The sequence below is a fragment of the Euphorbia lathyris genome, chromosome 4, assembly GCF_963576675.1.
Source record: "Euphorbia lathyris chromosome 4, ddEupLath1.1, whole genome shotgun sequence".
NCBI lineage: Eukaryota > Viridiplantae > Streptophyta > Magnoliopsida > Malpighiales > Euphorbiaceae > Euphorbia > Euphorbia lathyris.
Window position 1 is genome coordinate 28,707,596 of NC_088913.1, and position 10,496 is coordinate 28,718,091.

At 36.5% G+C, this 10,496-nt stretch overlaps 1 long non-coding RNA gene across 2 annotated transcripts; it reads right to left on the reverse strand.

Moving 5' to 3' along the window:
- Positions 1-6,437: 6,437 nt before the first annotated feature.
- LOC136227961 (uncharacterized) lies at positions 6,438-10,154 on the reverse strand. 2 transcript variants are annotated; one of them, XR_010688340.1, is made up of 6 exons: positions 10,010-10,147; positions 8,998-9,237; positions 8,693-8,902; positions 8,369-8,614; positions 7,100-7,174; positions 6,438-6,674 (listed from the first exon to the last, which is right to left on the reverse strand). It is a non-coding gene; the product is annotated as an uncharacterized lncRNA (long non-coding RNA). The 2 variants fall into 2 exon arrangements; XR_010688339.1 differs by having other exon boundaries at positions 6,442-6,674; positions 8,998-9,135; positions 10,010-10,154.
- Between the last annotated feature and the right edge of the window lie 342 nt (positions 10,155-10,496).

The window sequence follows — 10,496 nt, forward strand, 5'->3', positions numbered from 1 at the left end:
ATATAGGCAACAAAAATTAGGAATTTACAATTATAAGACGAGCACGCTCAAAGCTTCTTTTCCACAAGGGAGAAGAACATTGATGTGAAGCAGTCCTTGAAGTCAAATGCTTGCCCTTACAAATATTTTCACAGTATATGCATAGTCTCAAATTACTAGTATTCACTTCTTACAAAATAAATGACAAACATACATAGTCTCATATTTCATTTCATCTTAACTACTCGCATACATGGATTCTAAAATCTGGCTCTTAATTGAATATTCGCTAGCTAAGCCTCATTCTGTTATATTGAGATAAGAAATTAGGGGTTTATGATAAAACCCAAGAAAGCATTGCCGCCTCCAATCGCTTCAAAGTAGCCCTTAAGCATTTCAAGTTCTGATTCTCTAAATAAGAAATTTTGAAATTGTAAAATTGTTTATCATTGCATCATTTATCTCAAAAACATGAAAACCAAGCATGTTAAAGGGTAAACAATACACACCTTAGATGGAGACAGCATCAGAACTTGCAACAGCCTCTGAAATGCAACTATCGCGCTGCGCGGCTCGGGAGCAGACCAATCGTTGTGGGGATCGCCTTTCGCCCCATACATAGAATCGCCATTTTTGTCTGAAAGTAGAAGTCGCTGCCGAGTAGAGATGAGTGGCGGCCATGAAAGAAACCATAGGGTTTCGGAATGGAGAGAAAAAGGGAGAGGCAAAGAACATGCGCACAAATGGGTTAAAAAACCCTACACTCAGAACTTAAGAATATATAGAGGTCATCTGATCTAATCTTAGCCGTCTAGCCAATTAGAAATCAACGGTTGATGTTCCATGGAGATTGCAAGGGATTTGACTATTAAAATACAAACACATAGTTAAACAACAAGTCAATTTGGCGAAACGGTGTGATCAGTTACTAGTAAGCCTGAGGCAGGAGTTCGATTCCGGCAACTCCCATTCCGCCTATTTTGGTATGTGATGTTAATTTTCTTTTTCTATAATTTTCTTTTAAAATCGAAATCATTCCAGCAAACCCTAAGACTATATATGTGATGTAATTTTGTTAAATATTAATTAAATACTGCAAGGATTGTAAATAAAAAAACTCATGCAATAAAATAATTAAATAACAAAAAATTATATATCCAAGAATTGGAAACTCATATGACAAAAAGTTACATTTCATACAAAAAATTGTTCATGAAAATCCTATTAAATAAAAAAGATATATATACTTTGGTTTAAAATTTTGAAAATGCATTCATTTTTAACAATTTAATGTTTTCTGACGGAATTCCGTCAACATTTCCGTCAGAATCCATCATTCTTATTGACGGAAAATATTTCCTTCAATAATTTCCATCAAAAAAAATGGAGGGAATGTTCCCGCTTTAATATTTGACGGGATATACATTCCGTCAAGAATATCCGTCAAACATATTGACGGAATACATATTGAGGGAATTTCGTCAGATTTTACTGACGGATTATATTCCGTCAGAAAATTCCATCAGTAAACAGATATTTTCTAGTAGTGCACGGACAGTCTTTTTAAAGAGTTGACAGTACCAATATCCACTAATCGTTGTTTCCAGATACAGTTACCGGTTGACATCTCTTCTAATTCGTCGATACCAGAAGAAAATTGTTGTGTGGGGCGCATTCTCATTCTCTCTAGAGACAATGCTAATGATTCTGTCCTACTAGCCTCAGCCTCAGTTCACGCCAGCAAAATTCTGGCAATACGACTTGGTGGTCTTTTTTCTCTTATGAAATGGATAGTTAGCGTCGACCTACACCGAGCTTATTAACGAGTTTGTTCACTCGTTTTACTTGTGAGCAATTCAGTTTATGAACTTCGCTCACATACAACTTCTTAATTATGTTCATTAATTATAGGGAAAAGTACAAAAATAAACATTGTGGTTACACATGTTTTCGATCGACACCCTTGTGGTTTAAAAGTTTGCAAAATGGTACATTGAGGTTCATTCCGTTAGCAAATACAGGCCAAATTGACTAACGGTGTTAAAAGTCAAAGGAAAAAGAATTAATTTAGTCCTTATATTTATTTATTTTATAAATTAACCCACTTATTTTCTAATTATCACAAACAAAACCCAAAATAAAAAATAAAAATCAAATACATCTCTTTTAATTTCTTTTCTTTCTCCCTCTTCTCTCTCTCCTCCTTGTTAATTTCTCTCTCTCTCAAATCAATTGAATTTCCATCTCTTTCTAAATCTAATCTTTAATTAGTTTAAAGCTCTAAATCTATAAACAAATTAACTTTTACAAAGCTGAAAATGAATGAAAATGGAAAAGCTTTTAGCTTTCATGGTGCTTTTATCCAATCTTCTCGTACTCGTAAGTTCTCTCTCTAAAGTTTGGAGCTTTTCTCATGGAAATGTTTGATCAGGTATTGGAATAGGTGAAGATAAATCTTGGGTTAAATAGGTATAAACCAGTACGCCACTTGGGAAGGAATTCAATAACGTTGGGTAAATTTCATCAATGATGTACAACCTTTACCCTATTTCACACTTTGGTGTACAACCTTCAATTTGTCTCACTAATATGTATGACCTTATAGATGATCTCCCACTATGGTGTACAGCTGGTAAAAATGACCGGTCAAACCGGTCAAAGCCTAGTCAACACGCCACATATGCAGTTTTTATCTTAACGATTTTAAAAAGTGGGACCCACTAAAACTTCAATTACTAAAATACCCTTACATAGACTTCATTCTTAAATAGAAAATATTAGACTCTTTCTCTTCATCTATTTTCTGCAAATCTTTTTTCTCTCAATCTTTTTCTTTCTCTCTCTAAACCTTCTCTCTCTTCGACTCAAATTTATACCTCTTTTTCTTTCTCTCTCTAACCTTTCTCTCTTCGACTCAAATTTGCACCTCGTCTGAAGACTGATTCAGCACATTTGCATCCCAATAGATCAAGGAGGTAGAGTTAATGGACCAATAAAGGTAAGAAGGATACATCTACAACAATAAAAGCAATTAGAAAATATATAATAATGTTAGCGGTGGCAAAGAGATTTGTTGATGAGTCTCCGGCTAAACTATTTAGTGAATTTGTGAGTGGTTAAACTTCTGGATATTCAAAATCTTCTTTTTTTTCCCTGCTCCCCCTGAAAGTCTCAACTACCTGAGGCTAAGGCGGATTTGTCAACGGCGGTGCTGCTGGCAATGATTATAATAGCTATGGCACATTACTAATTATTGATTTTCTTGAATATGGCTAAATGAAGAAATTAGAATAATGATGAAGATTGTCTGAAGAATCGTAAAGTAGATAAGAATCAAACACCCATTCGTATTTAGGAAAAAAATAATATTCAAATTACAAACTGAATATATAACATGAAACATAAGCAGACACTTTGTGGAATTTTTCTTATCTGGGTAAATCGTTAATTCTCAAATTCCATTGATACCAGACACTTTGTTAATGTTGGTCCCTAGTAATTAGTTCCAAGGGGGGATAGGAACTAATGTAACTTTTTCGCTTTTAATTATGTTGACTTAATGTTATTTTAAGAGTTAGTTAACTCTGCGTGTTGGTCAGCACGGCCGATTGATTAGTCAGACAGTTTTAGTTCTATGCTGACTAAGACTGCTTGACCTGAGAGTTGGGAATTGACACTTGAGAGGTCAACTTCCAACTCAGCACTCAGATTTACTCAGTTTCAGTTTTAACAATTTATATGCTGAGTAAATATCACAAGCAACACATGTACATATATATATATATATATTGAGAGAAAGAGTTTAGAAGTTACTCAACACGACTTATCCTGGTTCGGCCTCTCTGCCTACGTCCAGTCCCCAGTTCCTCCTGGGATTTTCAATCCAATACTGAGCTCTTTCAAGGTAGAGCACAAACCCTTTACAAGGCAGTGAGTATGCAAGAGTACGTCCTCTATTCGTCTACTCAGCTCCTACTAAGTACTACAACCCAGCACTTAGATTTTTCTACCACTGAATGCTTACAACCAAGCACTCAGCATACACTCTCAATATTACAATTGATAAACACTTGTTCTCTTTTCAGTAAAGAACACTTTAGAAGATTACACAGAATCACTCTAGCATTTACACAAAGAATAGAAGATTTGGTGTAAGATCTTTGTATTTGAGTGCTTTTAAGATTTCTCTCTTGGATTTTTCTTCTTTGTAATTCGGCTTATGTCCAAGTGAAATCCTTGTCCATTTTATAGATGAATTCTGGAGATTAGACCGTTTGAATTTGGTGTGTCCGTTGATTCCAAAACGGCTCTTTTAGTAGACAGCTTCTGGTCAGCTTCAGTTTTGCAGGCCAATCATGTTATCTGTTTTCTTCAGGTGTCAGCCTTGTCTTCTTCCTACAGACTTGTCTTTTTGTGGCAGTTGTCTTTTACCAATAATCCATTTGCCCATGTTTCTTGGAATTAGTCTTCTGTGTATTTTCGAGGCTTCAATTATTGGTGCAGAAGATTGGCAGACTTTGTCCTTTAGTGAACGGATCCTTCATGCTATCCTGACTGTCACTCAGCTTCATTCGTTATCTTCAAATGTTCAACTTCCATGCTGAGTTCCTTCTGATAACATCGAGATATTATCATGAGGACCAAAAGAGATATTCGCCTTTAAGTATGCCACGTAGCAATCTCCTAAAAGGAAGCTGGCTGGCGAATCTCCACGGATTGGCTTTAGGAGATCCGCTGGCGGATCTCTAAGGCGAATCTCTCCATTCGCCTCAGTAACGGTTGGCCGCCGGCTCGGCCATGAAAGATCATTAAATGAATCATTAACTGTCTTACCCGCCAGATTAAGAGTAACTTGTAACCGCCATTAAATAAGCATTAATGGAGACTTTCTAGTTACCTAGAGGTTACGAACTTCTCAACTATATATAGCCTACTATCCTAGGCTATCAAGGTACTCACACTTTTCTATATTCTCTAAGCTTTGTCAATACAGTTTATTCTCCATATTCTCTACTGACTTTGGCATCGAAGTTTCCCCCGTCGAACCCAACGACGCCCCCCACAGGGACGAGCTCCGATCAGAAATTTCTCCCTTGTTATCAATTGGTGCGGTGAACGTGGAATCCTTGATCAAATAAAGGGTTTTTCATTCGCGCTGAAACATCATGACCAATGGAGGACAAAATCCCTCCTCTGGGATTGAATCACCGATAATTACACCATCTAGTGCTGGTCGCACTGACACAACTGCTCCTATAACAAATATTGATGGAAACATGCCCACTGCGTCTTTCATCGATATGTGTGCTCAGGATATCGAAGCACGATATGGGCTTGAGATTGGGAACCGCCTCCGGGCATTCATGACTCTTCCTCCTCGTTGGAGTACGGTATCTACGTCAGCTGTCTCATCTTTACCTCCATTAAACTTTGGTCTTGGACCAGGTGCACATAGCACTTCATTCCTTCAAGCTCACAACATTGATTCCATGATAACTACCACGACATCGGGTGGCGAGCGACCGGTTAACCGGGAGTTATTCCCTGGTGAGGGAAGTCGAAGGAATGATACGGTCCCTCCTGGAGGATCAGGGGTTCCAAGGTTTAATCTTGATGGGCCAAATGTACCCAGACGCCCGCGGACAAATTCGTCTCTTGACGGATTTAAGGAGCCCATTCGTAAAAAGCATAGAAAGGATAAGGATAAGCGAGCAAGGTCCCCTTCGCCTCGACGAGCAAGATCCCCACGCCGTGGCAGATCACCTCCATCTACTGGTCGTAGAAGAAGTAAAAGACCAGAAAAAACATCTCATGTAGGTGGACCACCGCCACCTCCATCTTCAGGAACTGTTGGACACACCTTGTCTGGAGGCCAGCAAGGAGGAAATGGTCCAACTCCCCCAGGCAGAGGAAGTGGTGGAGGAGATGGTGGAGGGAGAGGAGGCGGACGTGGTACTAGAAAACAGTTGAATTGCGACGGAAATTTCCGTCACTATACACCTGATTCCGTCACTAAATCGTCTTACAGACGGAATTTGCGACGGAAATAAATCGTGGTTATATTGATCGTCGCAGATTGCTCTTACGTTTTTCGTGACGGAACTTCATGACGGATAGGTGACGGAATTCCGTCACTAGATGAGACGGAATTTGAGACAGAACTAAACGTTAGGACATCGTCACGTAATGTATTGACGTATTTCCGTCCAACATTAGGACGGAACACAAAGACGGAAATAAACGTCAGAATCTTTATTCCGCAAATAAATATTCCAAACGGAATATTCGATTGAAATACAAAATGAAATTAGATAAAAAAATTCCGTCAAATGAAATTAGTGACGGATTTCCGTCGGTATAATAATTTTGTTTTTTTAATATGAAATAATGCATTTAAATAAATATTCATTTATAATTTATATAAACATATACTAAATAAGAATATATTTAAATCAATATATATAAGATCATAATTACAAAATTAGGCTAATTAATTAGTTTCATACTATTCTAGTAATCTAAAAGGTTTTTAGATCATATACACAATAATTCTCCAAAAAGTGCACTATGCATACCAAAAAAAAAAAAACATTTCATGGCACCCCCTCAAAACGCTTCGACACAGATGCCTATGTTCCATACTAGCTGATATATTCAACAACACGCATAGCATCCCTTGAAATCAGATCGAAGACCTAAAAAGAAAAGGAATAAATAAGTTAGAAGCTATGAAAATATATGTTATAAAGTCGAATTATTGCCCAAACTAAGGATAATACACAGGAAAATACACAAAGGGAGAAAATAATAAACATTAGAATCTAGTTCAGGAACTTAAAGATTGCTAATTGCCTACGCTTTCAATAAAAGAAGACATATACCAATGAGAATGGTACGAATATGCAGATACCAAACTATGTTATATGAGAAGGATTGGAAGAAAAAAAACATTGACAGAATTAAAATGGCTATAACTTTCAAGACCAATTACAGAGAGCACAAGAAAAGGTAAGAAGTTTTGAAGGAAGTGGGACAGCAGTTGGGACTACAGATGAAGTCCCCTTATCAATTGTTTTGTTGAAAAAGTGTAATTATTTTTTCAATTCAAAATTAATATTACCTCGAAGAGAGGAGTGGAGAAATAGGAGCCCGGGTATGAGCAAGCTGTAGTGTCAAGCCTGTCACCGTTGTTTGTCTGTCCCATAAATGAACAAGAAAGAAGATGAGATGATGAATGAAAAAAGTAGAACACGCAAAGAAAACATGCAATCAAAACAAAGCAAAAAGAAGCTTCAATCATACTTCTTTACAAAACATAATATGATTGTGATGGTGAGATAATACAATATAGATAAACATCACCTAATGGTGAGATAATATAATATAGATAAACATAATATTATCTTATCAAGTACACATGTATGGGCTATGCTCGACAGTAACTTCCCACATCTTAGCAGACATGCATGTGCCAAGAACCTACATCCATTATAACTAATTCATTAAGATTTGATGGAAGTCATGAAACTTCAATGAGGTAATAAGCCCTAAAGGATTCTTGCAGTAAGTTTGGTTCGACTTTCACATGAATACAACAGCCTCAGGGACACCTAGGCAATGAAACAAAGATATATACACGATAACCTCAATAATGCATGAGCATGATCATGATATAGTATCAATTCCCATTTGATTTTGAATGTAAAAAATAGAGTTATCCACCGATTCTACATTTTACAATTTCACTAGCCACATTCACCCCCTGATTCCCTGAGGGACCTTTTTATCCCTTCTCTCTTTCTTAAATTCTTATACTAATCCACCATATATATAATATTAAAATATCTTCATGTTTCTGCACATGACCCTCTTAAGGCTGAATATAACATTCAAGAAAGTTATAAATAACTAACTATTACGCTCAACAAGAGAATACGCACAGCAAGTAGATTAAGCATAAAAGGTGCAACACATATCGAGAGATGCAAACCTATGGCCAATTGCATGTGGCATCATGGACTCAAATTATCTTCAAAGGAAAACTATCTTGGGCCAAGTGAAATAAAATTGAAATTCCCTTTTCCATATTTCCTAAAAGTTATCCTAGAGGTAACTGAACAAATCTGAACATGGAAGAGAATTATGGAAACAACATGACAATAATCTAAAGTGGTAGAAAATAAAACAACACCTTAGAATTATGGAAACAATCTAGTCATACTTCATTCGAAAAAACCCAGTCTAATTAGGCATGTTCAATGAAAATTTCAATTCAATCCAATGCAATTTTCATTTTTTCAGCTCCACAGAATACTATGATATCAAACGAAACCAACAAAACTTGGTATACTAAATGACAAACATAGCTATTCAGGCAAGGGAACATTACCTTATCCTTAATATCACCAACATGGAGTACAAGGCCCCTCAAAGTCATCTCTCTAATCATTGATTTATCTGCTCTTACTCTTCTTTGATTGAACAATGAAACAAGAGTTGTTACAAGTGCCAGGTCAGGAGAAGGTCCATCCTTGGGTATAACCCCAACAAGGGAAGGTATATAAACATCATGGCCCTCAAGGAGACTGATCTCCTGAGCAGCTACCAACTTAAGATTTGTTGCTCTAGACTATACCTGTGGATTTCAGAAACTAGTTTCAGACTTACTTTTCCAAGAGCAAAAAATGGTGTGCTTTGAGCAATGAAATCTTACTTGTTGAATCGATTACCCTTGTCATCAAGCATATTCAAGGTGCGACTGCAATTTTTGGTTCTAGTTCTGGTTCTGAATGTAAGCTATCAGAGTCGGTAAGTAAAGGGATTTTCTGGAATTCATTTCTAAGCTGACCACATCCATGACTCGTGTTTGACATATGCCCATAGTTGTTATACGAGATTCCAGGGCATCTGTAAATGCTTGTACCTAACAAAAGGCAGAGTGATTAGTCAAAGTAAAGGCATGAATTTGATAGCCTCGTCATTTTTTATGCAAGCAATTAAAAGAAAACATAGTCGTACCGCCTTTTTTGATGACCTGCGATAATCAGAGCCCTCAATTGGATTAAAAGGGATCAAATTTCAAATGAGAGCCACGTCCCCACTCATGGAGTATGTCAACAAGTTCGATAGCATGCTCTCTTCTACCATTCACCTCAGCTGCAGAGGCAAGAACGTCTTTGACATTAACATTACGTTTTAAATCCTCGAGTATAGAATGGGGATCGGGGAGAAAATTTTATTGAAATGTAACAATTGTACCTAAAAGGAGTGAATGATACAAAGATAATTATTGTTTTCTTGAAAGTGAGTTCTTAATATAAATGTGTAGCTTTCAATTGAACCCAAAATTTGAATCAAATGCTTAATTCATTTAGTAGAAGGATTAGTACAAAACTTTTTGTAATCAGTATTTTGGGTAATAATTTACAACTGAAAAAACTCAGGGGCTAAGGATACCTTGTAGAACTGAAGAGTCAAGACTTAAAGAACAAATCAATTCAATTCGTATGCATAGAGGACAGCAAAATGAATAGTAAGATATCCAACATCACAATTTCAGCCAACAAATATTGCTCAAGAAAACCTACATGAGTAAAAGCTAATGTTTTGCTACTATATGATGAAAGATTATCCCCAACTAAATTTATTAAGCACAGAGACACGACTAAGTAGCTAAATTATAGGTTGAAAATTTGAAAGGAGTTCATCAACAGCATAAGAAGACATGGATTCAATGTATAATCACCACAAGTGATACTTCCCAAAAGTAACTGAACAAACGTGAACATGGAAGAGAACGAAACTCACTAAGAAAAACAAACAGGAAAAAATACTCTGAAATTATTGACCACATGAATCAGTAAATTAGCAAGAACGAAAGAAGTAAAATAAATAAAGAATTGGAAAATGGAGCAAATAGAATCGGACACGCAAAAAATGGAATCGTCAGTCTCAAACCCCCAACGAAAATGGAGATAATGGAACCGGGAAAAATGGAGAAAGTAAAGGAAAGAGAGAGTAAGAAACTCACCGGAGAGGAAGAGTGTGGAGTCGGAGGCGTGAGAACACACAGAGGCGGCGTGGAAGCTAGGGTTGGTTTGAGAGGAAAATAGAGAAAACGAGAAAGAAAGAGAGCAACACAGATGAGAGAGGCGCGGAGGTGTTATGTATATCGTTTATATCCCGTCTTTCTTCTAAACGACGTGGTTTCGGTGATTGTGTTTGGAAAAACACAAAAAAATGGAGGTTAAATATGTAAATAACTGGATTGAAATTCAATTCAAATTGGTCCACAGGTACATAATTTTTTTAAAAGATTTATAGTATAGATGTTAACATATTAGAATTATTATATTTATATAGTTATTTTAGGGATAATGTGCAAAAAATACCCCTAACATTATCATCTAGGAGCAATTTTACTTCTAACGTCTAAAATGGTGCAATTGTACCCTTAAAGTTGGCACCCAAGAGTAATTTTGCCCCTAACATTGACAAGTTTTAGGTCAATTGGAGAA